Source organism: Dendrobates tinctorius, unplaced genomic scaffold (genome assembly GCF_039654945.1).
Source record: "Dendrobates tinctorius isolate UK_male_01 unplaced genomic scaffold, ASM3965494v1 ptg000079l, whole genome shotgun sequence".
Lineage (NCBI taxonomy): Eukaryota > Metazoa > Chordata > Amphibia > Anura > Dendrobatidae > Dendrobates > Dendrobates tinctorius.
The window spans coordinates 22,055,694-22,070,506 of NW_027361747.1; positions in this window are offsets into that span (position 1 = coordinate 22,055,694).

Here is a 14,813-nt window from a genome sequence, read left to right on the forward strand (position 1 = left end):
TGGTCAGAAACAAAATTTCATCTCAATACTTTGTGATATATCCTTTGTTGGCAATGACAGAGGTCAAACGTTTTCTGTAAGTCTTCACAAGGTTGCCACACACTGTTGTTGGTATGTTGGCCCATTCCTCCATGCAGATCTCCTCTAGAGCAGTGATGTTTTTGGCTTTTCGCTTGGCAACACGGACTTTCAACTCCCTCCAAAGGTTTTCTATAGGGTTGAGATCTGGAGAATGGCTAGGCCACTCCAGGACCTTGAAATGCTTCTTACGAAGCCACTCCTTCGTTGCCCTGGCGGTGTGCTTTGGATCATTGTCATGTTGAAAGACCCAGCCACGTTTCATCTTCAATGCCCTTGCTGATGGAAGGAGGTTTGCACTCAAAATCTCACGATACATGGCCTCATTCATTCTTTCATGTACCTGGATCAGTCGTCCTGGCCCCTTTGCAGAGAAACAGCCCCAAAGCATGATGTTTCCACCACCATGCTTTACAGTAGGTATGGTGTTTGATGGATGCAACTCAATATTCTTTTTCCTCCAAACATGACAAGTTGTGTTTCTACCAAACAGTTCCAGTTTGGTTTCATCAGACCATAGGACATTCTCCCAAAACTCCTCTGGATCATCCAAATGCTCTCTAGCAAACTTCAGACGGGCCCGGACATGTACAGGCTTAAGCAGTGGGACACGTCTGGCACTGCAGGATCTGAGTCCATGGTGGCGTAGTGTGTTACTTATGGTAGGCCTTGTTACATTGGTCCCAGCTCTCTGCAGTTCATTCACTAGGTCCCCCCGCGTGGTTCTGGGATTTTTGCTCACCGTTCTTGTGATCATTCTGACCCCACGGGGTGGGATTTTGCGTGGAGCACCAGATCGAGGGAGATTATCAGTGGTCTTGTATGTCTTCCATTTTCTAATTATTGCTCCCACAGTTGATTTCTTCACTCCAAGCTGGTTGGCTATTGCAGATTCAGTCTTCCCAGCCTGGTGCAGGGCTACAATTTTGTTTCTGGTGTCCTTTGACAGCTCTTTGGTCTTCACCATAGTGGAGTTTGGAGTCAGACTGTTTGAGGGTGTGCACAGGTGTCTTTTTATACTGATAACAAGTTTAAACAGGTGCCATTACTACAGGTAATGAGTGGAGGAAAGAGGAGACTCTTAAAGAAGAAGTTACAGGTCTGTGAGAGCCAGAAATCTTGATTGCTTGTTTCTGACCAAATACTTATTTTCCACCATAATATGCAAATAAAATGAAAAAAAACAGACAATGTGATTTTCTGCATTTTTTTTTCTCAGTTTGTCTCCCATAGTTGAGGTCTACCTATGATGTAAATTACAGACGCCTCTCATCTTTTTAAGTGGTGGAACTTGCACTATTGCTGACTGACTAAATACTTTTTTTCCCCACTGTATTCTTTCCTTATGCTGTTTTCTATATGCAGATAACAATATCCGTCCGCGCCTACCAACAGCGCTTTCTCCACTTTCACTTTCTCTAAGCATGCAGCCACATCAGCAGGTTCAGCGTCCTTCAAACATTTATCCCATGCTTCACCCAAGCCAGCACTGTGCGACCACTTGGTTCCAAAATATGATAGGGAGCCTGTTTCCAGCATGGAATCTCAAAAGATTCACAAACAGTCACTTTTTCTTAAAGACAGGCATGTTTTATGCAATATCACACTATCACACAGAGTCCTATTAATATTAATAAAAAAAAAAACTTCTGAGCCTTGTGCGTATCCTGCCGACTATGCCAATTATGTATTGCCAAGTTTTTAACACTAAGGTTTGGATACGGCTTTAAAGAAGGCTACTACTTGCGATATAATGCAATTTTATTACAAAGTACAAAATTAAAGGAATAGTATGATTGAATAGTATGATTGCATACACTTTTGTATATTTTAACATACAAAGGTTAAGTACATATAAAGATTAAAATAAATATACTGATTAAGTACATATACTCACATCATCCATCACCAAAAGGCTTTTAAACATCATCCGTCTGGAATATCAGAGAACCAACAACAAGACAGAGAACCCCTGGAAGATTCACAACACTGTACGGGTGTCTCCACTTAAGCAGGTATCAACACTGTACACATACAGGTATCCAGTTTTGCGTCTGTCTTAGTCATGTTTCTCTGGCCTTATATACTAAATTACACTTATGTGTAACTTGCTTCACCCAACCCTTCCATTGGCCAGCCTTCAAGGTCGGATGAAGCAGGCAACATGGCATAATCAGACAATGGATCGTAAAAACTTACAATATAAAAGCCACATGGATTTAGATAAAACCAACACAGACAGAGGTTAAATAAACCTTAACATTTTACAATGACAAACATAGAAACTTAGGAGCATTGTCTATCACATCAGAAATGCAGCTATCTAATGGTCTGATAAACCCACCACAGACAGAGATTACGTCATTGTGTCGTTCTGTAACTGTTTGACCAGAAATGCAGCTCTGTCATGGTCTGAATGCATTTTGTATATTCCACCCTTGGCTATTTTGAGCCAAACATTATTTATAGAAAGTTATAAGGGTTTAAAGTTGACCAGCGACTTCTGATTTTTACAACAAAATTTGCAAAACCATTTTTTTAGGGACCACATCACTTTTGATGTGACTTTGAGTGGCCTATATGACAGAAAATACCCAAAGATGACACCATTCAAAAAACCGCACCTCTTAACGTACTTAATACTACATTGTAAAAGTGTATTAACCCTTCCGGTGCTTCAAAGGATTTTTTGGAATGTGGAAGAAAAAAATAAACATTTACTTTTCTTTCACAAAAATTTTCCTTTAGACTTAATTTTTTTTACATTTGCAAGAAGAAAATGGACCATACATTTTGCTGTGCAATTTCTCCTGAGCATGCCGATACCCAGTATGTGGGGGAAATCTACTGTTTGGGCGCACGGCAGGGTTCGGAAGGGAAAGAGCTCCGTTTCATTATTTGAATGTAAAATATGCTGGAATTAGCCATTGCCATGTCACGTTTGGAGAGCCCCTGATGTTCCTAACCAGTGGAAAACCCCCACAAGTGATGCGATTTTTGAAACTAGACCCCTTAGGGAACTTACTCAGATGTGTATTGAGCTTATAACGTTAAACCATGAAAATAAAATAAAAAAAAAATCACATTTTTCCCAGGTAAATCTTTTTAGCTCCAAATTTTGCATTTTCTAAAGGGTAACAACAGAAATTGCTCCATACAATTTGTTGTGCAATTTCTCCTGAGTGTGCAGATACTTAATATGTGGAGGAAAACAACTGTTTGGGTGCACTGCTGTGCTTGGAAGGAAAGGAGTGCCATTTGAGTTTTTTAATGTAAAATATGCAGGAATAATTAGAGGTTGGCATGTCGCGTTTGGAGAGACTCTGATGTGCCTAAACAATGGAAACCCCCACAAATGACACCATTTTGAAACTAGACCCATTTGGAACCTTACCTAGATGTGTATTGAGCACTTAGAATCATAGAATTGTAGAGTTGGAAGGGACCTCCTGGGCCATCTGGTCCAACCCCCTGCTCAAAGCAGGATTCGCTAAATCATCCCAGTCAGATGTCTGTCCAGCCTCTGTTTGAAGACTTCCATTGAAGGAGAACTCACCACTTCTCGTGGCAGCCTGTTCCACTCATTGATCACTCTAACTGTCAAAAAATTTTTTCTAATATCTAATCTGTGTCTCCTCCCATTCAGTTTCATCCCATTGCTTCTAGTCTTTCCTTGTGCAAATGAGAATAAAGTTGATCCTTCTACAATGTGACAGCCCTTTAGATATTTGTAGACAGCAATTAAGTCTCCTCTCAGTTTTCTCTTTTGCAAACTAAACATTCCCAAATCCTGCAACCTTTCCTCATAAGACAGGGTTTGCAGACCGGTCACCATTCTGGTCGCTCTTTTCTGAACTTGCTCCAGTTTGTTGATGTCTTTTTTAAAATGTGGTGCCCAAAACTGGACACAATATTCCAGATGAGGTCTGACCAAAGAGGAGTAGAGGGAAATAATGACTTCACGTGATCTAGACTGTATGCTTCTGTTAATACATCCTAGAACTGCATTTGCCTTTTTTGCTGCTGCATCACACTGTTGACTCATATTCAGTCTGTGATCTATTAGTATACCCAAGTCTTTTTCACATGTGCTGTCACTTAGCCCTATTCCTCCCATTCTATATATGCTTTTTTCATTTTTATTGCCCAGATGTAGTACTTTGCATTTCTCCCTGTTAAAAACCATTCTGTTAGTTGCTGCCCACTTCTCCAGTTTATTTAAATCTTTTTGAATCCTCTCTCTCTCTTCTCTAGTATTAGCTATCCCTCCTAGCTTTGTGTCATCAGCAAATTTAATCAGTTTACCCTCAATTCCTTCATCTAAATCGTTGATAAAGATGTTGAACAATACAGGGCCCAGGACAGAGCCCTGTGGTACCCCACTTGAGACATTCTTCCAACTGGATGTGCAGCCATTTACGACCACTCTTTGGGTCCGATCACTAAGCCAGCTATGAATCCACCTAACAGTTGCCTTGTCCATTCCATACTTAGTCATTTTTTCAATAAGGATTGTATGAGAGACTTTGTCAAATGCTTTGCTGAAGTCAAGATATACTATATCTATATCTACTTTGAACCCCCAGGTGCTTCACAGAAGTTTAAAATTTAAGCCGTGCATTTGGCTCCAATTATGGAGATATGATTTTGGGGAGTTGTATGGGGATTAGCTCGGAGTTCTTCTCCGTTGCAGCATAAGCAGTATAAGTATGTACATTTGAGAAATACATTTTATCTGCATAGCATTAATGACCACATGCTCTCCATTGATGAGCTCTATTGACAATATGTCCTATACTTTGTCCGAGCCCACCGCACCTTATAAGTTAAAGGAATTTTCTTATAGCTACCCTTTAAGGGTTATTCTCTGGGATAGCTGTCGAGGAGCAGGGGCGCCAATCTCATCATTTGATCAAATAGGATGCAAACTTCCGCTGACAGGCAGGGTCAGAGCAGGGACAACTTGGCCATTAGCCCCCTGTCTGCAATATATATTATACCTGTCTCTTCTCTCCCCCTGTAGTTTGATGATTCGGGTTATATCCTTATCATTGGATACACTTTTTCTTGTCATCAGTTTTCCATCCCCTTGATATAGGGTTTTCAAGGGCCAAAAGGGACAGTCGATGGTGAGCTGGGGTGCCAATTGCGCAGGAATAGGGTGCCAGCCTCCGCTGGTAGGTAGGGTGCAATAAGCACTAGAATAGGGCCAGGCACTTTTCTTGGCCTTTTCTATCTAGTGTCTTTTATACTTGATGATGGTATTGGTTGTTGTGCACCAGTTAGAAATTTTAGTTATTTTTTAATACAGTTTATTAGGGTCCCTGTCTATGAATTAGTTATACACTGCGTTCCAAATTATTATGCAAATTGGATTTACGTGTCATAAAGATGTAATTTTTTGTTTTTCAAATAAATTCATAGATGGCATTGTGTATCAGGGCTCTTTGGATCACTGAAATCAATCTCAAATTCCTGTGATAATTAGTTTACCAGTTGAGCCCAATTAAAGGAAAACTACTTAAGAATGATGTTCCACATTATTAAGCAGGGCACAGGTTTCAAGGAATTTAGGAAAGAAAAAGGACCTCTCTGCTGCTGAAAAGCATCAAATAGTGCAATGCCTTGGTCAAGAGATGAAAACATTAGATATTTCCCAAAAATTTAAACGTGACCATCGTACTGTTAAGAGATTTGTGGTTGATTCTGAGCACAGACATGTTTGTGCTGAAAAAGGCAGAATGAGGAAGGTTTCTGCCAGGCAAGTTCATCGGATTAAGAGAACAGCTGCTAAAAAGCCATTACAAACCAGCAAACAGATATTTAAAGCTGCTGGTGCCTCTGGAGTCCCTCGAACCTCATGGTGTAGGATCCTTCAAAGGCTTGCTGTGGTGCATAAACCTACTATTTGGCCACCCCTAAAAAGTGTTCACAAGCAGAAATTGTAGCAGTGGGTCCAGACATACATGAAGACTATTTTTCATGCAGTCTTGTTTACTGATGAGTGTCGAGCAACCCTGGATGGTCCAGATGGATGGTTGGTGGATGGCCACTATGTCCCAACAAGGCTGTGACTTCAGCAAGGAGGAGGAGAGTCATGTTTTGGGCCGGAATCATGGGGAAACAGCTGGTAGGGCTCTTTAAGGTTCCTGAAGGTGTGAAAATGACCTCTACAAAGTACTGTATATAGAGTTTCTGACTGACAGCTGTCTTCCATGGTAAAAAAGCAGAAACGTGCCTTCAGGAGCAAAATCATCTTCATGCATGACAATGCACCATCTCATGCTGCAAAGAATACCTCTGAGTCATTGACTGCTATGGGCATAAAAGGAGATAAACTCATGGTGTGGCCACCATCTTCCCCTGACCTCAACCCTGTAGAGAACCTTTGGAGTATCATCAAGCAAAAGATCTATGAGGGAGGCAGTTCACATCAAAACAGCAACTCTGGGAGGCTATTCCGACTTCATGCAAAGAAATCCAAGCAGAAACTCTCCAAAAACTCCCAAGTTCAATGGATGCAAGAATTGTGAAGGTGATGTCACAGAAGGCTTCCTATGATAGCATGTAACTTGGCCTGTTAGGATGTTTTGGAGTTAAATAGCTTTTTTGTTCAGTGAATGTGACCTCCTAATGCTGCAAATTCCACAAATGAACATTTTCAGTTCTTTAAAACAGATCAAGTGTTTAGAAATTCTACTGTGCCTAATAATTTGGAACAGTGCAATTTGAGTTTTTATTCATTTTGGAGATTATACTGTTATCATTGGGAGGTTTCTTCAATAAAATTTGATGTATACTCTAATGGGTGATGACTTTTATTAGACTGACTGTCATTTGTATTGACTATTTAGGAAAATCAAAGAAAAATATAATTTGCATAATAATTTGGAACACAGTGTATATTGTACTCCAAAGGTAATATTTTCTTATACTGTGAATAGTCAGTAACGTGATAGCTCCTATATTTCCGTTAACAGATGACTGTCATGTCGGACGCTATTCACACCACAGCGTCTGGCAGGCAGCGGTAGTTCCATCTCCGTCCACTATAGCCTCAGTGGCGCCGGCTTGATTTTACTCAGGTTATCGGGGGTTAATCTAGCTGGAAATCAGGTGGGATGCTTGGTCACGCCCACGGTCTTTAAATAGTCATGCTGGCCTATGGGAGTTGCCGATTATAGCTTGTGTTTTATGCCAAGTAGTTCCGGTCTGGAGAGGAGGTGTTGGAGAGAGAAATTCGTATCTGGTGGCGCATGATCCGTTGTTACCTTTTCGCCTTCCTATATTTGTGTTTTGTTTTGCCCTGTTCACATTACGGTATTGTCCGTTGTGTATGCGGCGCGGTGCGGTTTAAGTTCTCCCTGTCTGTCATTGCTGTGTGGGCTTTGGTGGTTTGACAACTCACTGGGTGGAGGGTGGAGGGTTCAGCTTAGGGCTGAGCAGGAGATAAGGAAAGGTTGGAGGCTCAGGCATTTGCACCATTATCAAAAACCCTGGGTTGAGGGTCAGACAGGGTTTTCCCTAGTTGGAGGGACTCCGCAGGGGCCTCGGGTATTGCAGCCTTCTTTGACCTAAGCCCCGCGTAACATTATAATCGGCCCACAATATTTTGGTAGTCCATGGATTCCATGACTTCCATAAACCGCCAGTTGGCGGCGTTGTCCTTACAGGTCACCGAGTTGAAGGGGGCAGTTCAGCAGCAGGGCCTGGTTGTAGCTAATGTGCAAGCGGCTTCTGCAGGTGCAGGTGCAGAGCCGAAGATTCCGCTGCCTGAACGATTTGCTGGGGAACGCAGCAGATTTGTCATCTTTCGGGAGGCCTGCAAGTTATACTTTCGCATGCGCCCTGTCTCCTCAGGTAATGAGGCTCAGCGGGTGGGTCTGGTGTTATCATTACTGAGTGGGGACCCCCAAGCATGGGCGTTTCCTTACCAGTTGACTCTGCTACGTTTCATTCGGTTGAGAATGTTTTTTCAGCACTCGGGCTCATTTATGATGATCCCGACAGATTGGCTCTAGCGGAATCTAGAATCCGCGCCCTCCGTCAGGGGGAACGTATGGCGGAAGACTATTGTTCAGAATTTAGCCATTGGGCAGTAGACACACAGTGGAACGACCCAGCGCTGCGGAGTCAGTTTATTCTTGGGGTTTCAGGAAGAGTTAAACAGGCCCTCCTGATGTATGAGACTCCGGCATCGTTAGAGTCTGCCATGAGTTTGGTTATTCGTATTGATCGCCGTTTGCGTCAGGGGACGCAGGAGACGCTGCCCCTGGGGGAAAGCAGGGGTGCAAGTGTGGTTGCTGCAGGTGAGCCCACGGAACCTATGCAAATCGCTGGGGTATCACATGTTAAGCGTCGGGTTCCTGGGTTCAGGAAGCAAGGAGCATGTTTTTACTGTGGTAAAAGAGATTATTATGTAAATGCTTGTCCTGTGCTACCTAAGAAAGTCGCACCGGCGGAAAACTGGTAAGCTCAGAGGGTATGGAGGAGGCCCAACTGAGCGTATGCATATCCTCCATGATGGTATCTCAATGTATGCTCCCTGCCAGGGTTATTATTGCGGGCAGAGAGCTACCAATATCAGTGTTTGTGGATAGCGGTTCCACCACCAATCTCATGGATGAGGAGTTTGCACGCACGGCCGGTTTTAAGATCGAAAAACTCCCTCATCCTATTCGCGTGGTTACCATTAATGCCGCTCCCCTCCCACAGGGGGAGATTACTGAGTTTGTAGCTGAGGTTAAACTTCACATTGGGGTCCTACATTCTGAGTGGGTTACATGTAGGGTACTCAATAATCTCCCAGCACAAATGGTCCTGGGTTTCCCATGGTTGTCCAAGCACAACCCGGTGATTGACTGGAGAACCCAGGACATAGTCCAGTGGAGTGGTTTCTGCCAGGAAAATTGCTTGGCCACATGTGTGTCCGCCGTGAAGTCCCGCCCTTCCGGAGGCATTGCTGGATTTTGCGGACGTCTTCTCTGAGAGGGGTTGCTCAGAACTACCTCCACATCGAACCTATGTGTGATTAGGTTAAAACCCGGGACCAAATTGCCAAAGGCTAGGATGTTTAGTATTTCTGTTCCGGAGAGACAAGCTCTTAAAGACTACATCGCGGAGAGTCTAAGTAAAGGGCACATCCGGTCTTCATCCTCGCCTGTAGCAGTGGGGTTTTTCTTCATTAAGAAGAAAGATGGGGGTTACGCCCGTGTCTGGATTTCCGGGAGTTAAACCAGATTACGGTCCGTGATCCCTACCCGATGCCTCTGATCCCTGATTTGTTCAACCAGGTGGCTGGTGCGAAGTGGTTTTCCAAACTTGACCTCAGGGGGGCGTACAACCTCATAAGGGTCCGTCAGGGGGATGAGTGGAAGACGGCGTTTAATAACCCTGAGGGTCATTTTGAAAGCCTAGTTATGCCATTTGGGTTGACAAACGCGCCTGTTGTTTTCCAACATTTCATAAATGATGTATTCGCTCATGTGCTGGGGAAATTTGTGATTGTGTACCTGGATGATATCCTCATTTATTCGAGCGATCGGGACACTCATTTAGAGCATGTCAGGCAGGTGTTACAGTTGCTCCGTGAGAATAAGCTCTATGCTAAGCTTGAAAAATGAGTATTTTTTGTTCAGGAGTTGCCTTTTTTGGGATATATTAAGTCCGCCGCAGGGTTTAAAATGGACGCCGCGAAGGTGCAAGCAGTGCTGCGATGGGAACGGCCTGATAATCTAAAAGCGCTCCAGCGGTTCCTTGGGTTTGCCAGCTATTATAGGAAGTTTGTTAAGAATTTTTCTACTATAGCCAAACCGCTCACGGACATGACGAGAAAAGGTATCAATCTCGCAATCTGCTCTGAGGTTGCGGTGCGTGCATTTGAGCTTCTGAAAAAACGTTTTGCTTCAGCCCCCATTCTGATGCAACTGGACGTATCTAAACCTTTTACTGTGGAGGTCGATGCGTCTGAGGTGGGAGTGGGGGCAGTACTGTCACAGGGCTCGTCCTTGAGCAATATGCGTCCATGCGCCTACTTCTCCAAGAAGCTGTCGCCTGCCGGACTGAATTACGATATCGGCAACAGGGAGTTGTTGGCCATCAAATTGGCTTTTGAGGAATGGCGACACTTCTTGGAGGGGGCGGCCCACCAGGTCACAGTCATCACCGACCATAAAAACCTGCTCTATCTGGAGTCGGCCAAGCGTCTGTCTCCCAGGCAGGCTCGCTGGGCATTATTTTTTACACGACTTAACTTTCTGGTGACTTACTGTCCTGGGGCTAAAAACACCAAGGCGGATGCCTTGTCCAGGTATTTTCCGGGGGGAGAACCTCGGGAAGATCCGGTACCCATCCTCCAGGAAGGTGTAGTGGTTTCGGCTCTCACGACTGAGGTAGAGGCGGAGATTGCCGAGGCCCAGGAGGAGGTACCGCTAGGACTTCCCGCTAACAAGTCATTCGTACCCCTTCATCTTCGTCTTAAGGTGTTGGGGGAACACCACAACTCTGTCCTGGCCGGTCATCCAGGGGTTAGGGGCACCTTGGAGCTGGTATCGCGCCGCTTCTGGTGGCCAAAAATCTGGCAGGTCATGGTCTCGTACGTGGCAGCTTGCATCACGTGCGCCAGGGCCAAGTCGCCCAGATCCCGCCCTGCTGGCACTCTACAGCCTCTGGGGGTACCTAGTAGGCCATGGACAGAAATCTCCATGGACTTTATCATGGACTTGCCTGCCTCGGCGGGGAACACGGTCATCCTGGTGGTGGTTGATCGATTTTCGAAGATGGCGCATTTTGTGTCATTGCCTTCCTTGCCCAACGCGAAGACGTTGGCTCAGGTTTTTGTGCAGGAGGTGGTCAGACTACACGGAGTTCCGTCGGACATAGTGTCTGATAGGGGTACCCAGTTTGTGGTGAAGTTTTGGAAAGCTTTTTGCTCACGATTGGGGATCAAGTTGTCTCATTCGTCGGCGTTTCATCCGCAGTCAAATGTTCAAACTGAGCGCATGAACCAAAATCTGGAGCAGTATTTGCGATGTTTTGTGTCTGACAACCAAGAGGAGTGGTCGACATTCCTTCCCTTGGCCGAGTTCGCGTTAAATAATCACCCCCAAGAATCATCGGGAGAGTCTCCGTTCTTTTGTGTTTACGGGCACCATCCTCAATTTTGTACCTTGTGTCAGGGTGACTCTGGGGGCGTCCCGGAGGAGGACCAGCTAGGAGTTCAACTATCATCGGTCTGGAGGAGTGTGAAACAGCGATTGCTGAGCATGAGTGCAAGGTACAAACGAGTGGCTGACGCTAGACGCGTGCCAGGTCTGGACCTGTGTGTGGGTGATTGGGTGTGGTTAGCTACTAAAAACATAAAACTCAAAATTCCATCATTGAAATTGGGTCCAAGGTTTATTGGCCCTTTTAAGATTGCTGCCATCATTAACCCGGTTGCTTATCTGTTGGAACTTCCTGCGGTATACAAGATACACAACGTGTTTCACAGGGCTTTATTGAAAAAGGTGGTAGGCTCTGTGGACACGACGCCGATGCCACCTCCAGTCATGGTGGATGGCGATTTAGAGTTTGAAGTCTCCAAGGTGGTGGACTCTCGAGTACTGCGCCGTACTCTTCAGTATTTGGTACACTGGCGGGGGTATGGTCCGGAGGAGAGGTCTTGGGTACCAGCCATGGACATTCATGCGGATCAGCTGGTCAGTTCGTTTCACCGCTGTCATCCGGACAAGCTGGGTCCTATGAGTCTTGAGGGCCCTGGGTTCCCTCGTAGAAGACAGGGTACTGTCATGTTGGATGCTATTCACACCACAGCGTCCGGCAGGCAGCGGTAGTTCCATCTCCATCCACTATAGCCTCAGTGGCGCCGGCTTGATTTTACTCAGATTATCAAGGGTTAATCTAGCTGGAAATCAGGTGGTATGTTTGGTCACGCCCACGGTCTTTAAATAGTCATGCTGGCCTATGGGCGTCGCCTATTACAGCTTGTGTTTTATGCCAAGTGGTTCCGGTCTGGAGAAGAGGTGTTGGAGAGAGAAATTCATATCTGGTGGCGTATGATCCGTTGTTACCTTTTCGCCTTCCTATATTTGTGTTTTGTTTTGCCCTGTTCACATTACGGTATTGTCCGGTGTGTAGGCGGCGCGGTGCGGTTTAAGTTCTCCCTGTCTGTCATTACTGTGTGGGCTTTGGTGGTTTGACGACTCACTGGGTGGAGGGTGGAGGGTTCAGCTTAGGGCTGAGCAGGAGGTAAGGAAAGGTTGGAGGCTCAGGCATTTGCACCATTAGCAAAAACCCTGGGTTGAGGGTCAGACAGGGTTTTCCCTAGTTGGAGGGACTCCGCAGGGGCCCCGGGTATTTCAGCCTTCTTTGACCTAAGCCTCACGTAACAATGACGGACCTGAGTGAGGGCTTGCTTTTTTTGTGGATTGAGTTGAAGCTTTTATTGGGAACACTTTACATAGCATTTAAGATCACATTTATTTGGCACTTTTCGTTGAGAATTACTTTGGGGTTTCCATCTAAATCTCTGAGTGACGTGACAGATGAAACCCCCGAGGGATCCATTCACTATAATGAGGCAGCAGATTTACTCTGGACTCCGTCTTGCCTCTGTTCAGTGGTGTCCTTTTCAGAAGTGCACAAAACTGTGGCCAACGGCACTTTTATGCAAACCTAAAAAGATGGACATCGCCAGATCACAGGTCCTATGGCATCCACAGTGACTCCATTTGCCTCATTATAGGGTATTTTCCCGCTGGGGGTTCTGTCTGAATTGCGTATTTCAGAAATTTATACGGAAACCATGGTGTAAGCTCTCAGCGCAGAGCGCAGGATAAATGTGCGCCAAGCATTACTGTGGTGTTTGGGAGGCAGAATGAAAAAAATCAACATTAGGTGAAGAATTGGTATTATTTATTTTTTACGCTGTTCCTCGTGCGGTGTAAATGATTAAGTGACTTTATTCTTCAGGTCAGTTCAATTATAGATATACCAGATTTATATTGCCTTTTTATGTTTGGCAGCTGTCACACACTAAAAGACGCTTTTTTTTGCGAAAACTTGTTTTTACATCACCATATTTTGAGAGTTATAATATTTTTATATTTCGGCCCACAGAGTCATGTGAAGTCTTGTTTTTTTGCGGGATGCGCTGACGTTTTTATTGGTACGATTTTCGGGCACATGACATTTTTTGATTGCTTTCTATTCTGATTTTTAGAAACAGAATGAAAGAAATCCAGCAATTCAGGAATTGTTTTTTTGTTTTTTATACCGTTCCGCGTGTAGTAAAATTAGTAAGACAGTTTTATTCTTCGGGTCAGTATGATTACATAAATACCTATTTCTATCTTTTTTATGTTTTGGCTGTTTTACACAATAAAAACTATTTTATAGATAAAACTACTGTATTATTTTTGCATTGCTTTATTCTGAGAGCTATAACTTTTTTATTTTTCTGCTGATGGAGCTGTATGGCAGCTTCTTTTTTGCAGGAGAAGATGACATTTTACCTTTTTTTTACCAGGTACCATTTTTATTTACATCCATTTTTTTAATCTTGTTTTATTGTGGAGTGCCCCACAGGGCCTTGGGGTACTCGGTACCGGGCTGGTCAGTTATTAAAGGGGGATATTACGGCAGCAGTGACCCAGTCCGTGGACCTGGGGCTCCAGTAAAATTAATAAAAGATGATGATAAGGTAGTTTGTAAGGGATTTAGTCTTGATGCCACCCGTGGTATTCGGCAAGGGTAGCCGATGCTGCTATGCAGATCCTCTGGGATGGTGTTAGGGTAGCCAAGATGGTTAAGATCTCCATGGGTAGAGCTGTGTCCCAGGGCAGTTAGGATGTTAAAAGTAATGGTGGTGGCTGTTGTGGTGAGTGCGGTGCAGGGCACGTGAGACGTAAATGACTCAGATGACACAGCAAGGTGCAGTTTCCAATGCTTTACTCACAGTTCATTTGTGCACAGATGCCCGCTTAGTGCCGTGTCCTCCAGGTGAGGGGTCCAGCAAAATCCCAGATAAATTGGGATTCACCTTTCCAAGACTCCCTTCTGTGTGCTTCCCTCCTGGCCATCTCACTATGCTGGTTTTCGCTCTCCTGCCCAGCACCTTCACAAACAGTGTCCCAAGTCGCTGAACAGTCAAGGAGGACTCAAGGTACCCAAACACCAGGGATGGGACTAGCTCTATTTGAGGCACCAGGAGTGGCGCCCACTCAGGAACTTCCTCGGTCAGGAGGTCATGGACCCCAAGACCAACTTTAGAGAAGAAAATAAAAGACAGAAAAGTAAGTGTTTGTAAATAGTTATAACACCGGGTTAGGTGTGCTTAGTTATAATACCTTTTTAGGTATGTTTTACCTCTGTTTAAAAGAACTGTGAGGTCATGAACAATGTATGATCCAAACTTTTGCAGTAAAAAGTTAGTACTTTTTAATGTGCTCTCTTTTGGTTTTACATAAAACCTTAAAATGTAAAACCACTCTGTTTATTGCACTGCTGGACCAAAGAACTAAAACTGTCTGGCGTGGCCAAAGAAGTGGTCCAACCTGGAGACTGACTACGCCTTGTAGCCACACCCAAGGCCTACATTGGGGGTTTGAGACAGGTCCCCCCATCTTGTACTCAATAAAAAAGGAAAATTACATTGGTTCAGGATGTTGCTGTACCCTGTTGAAACTTGTAGAACTTAATGTTGATTTGCACGTAAATAAAAAAAGAAAAGTTTT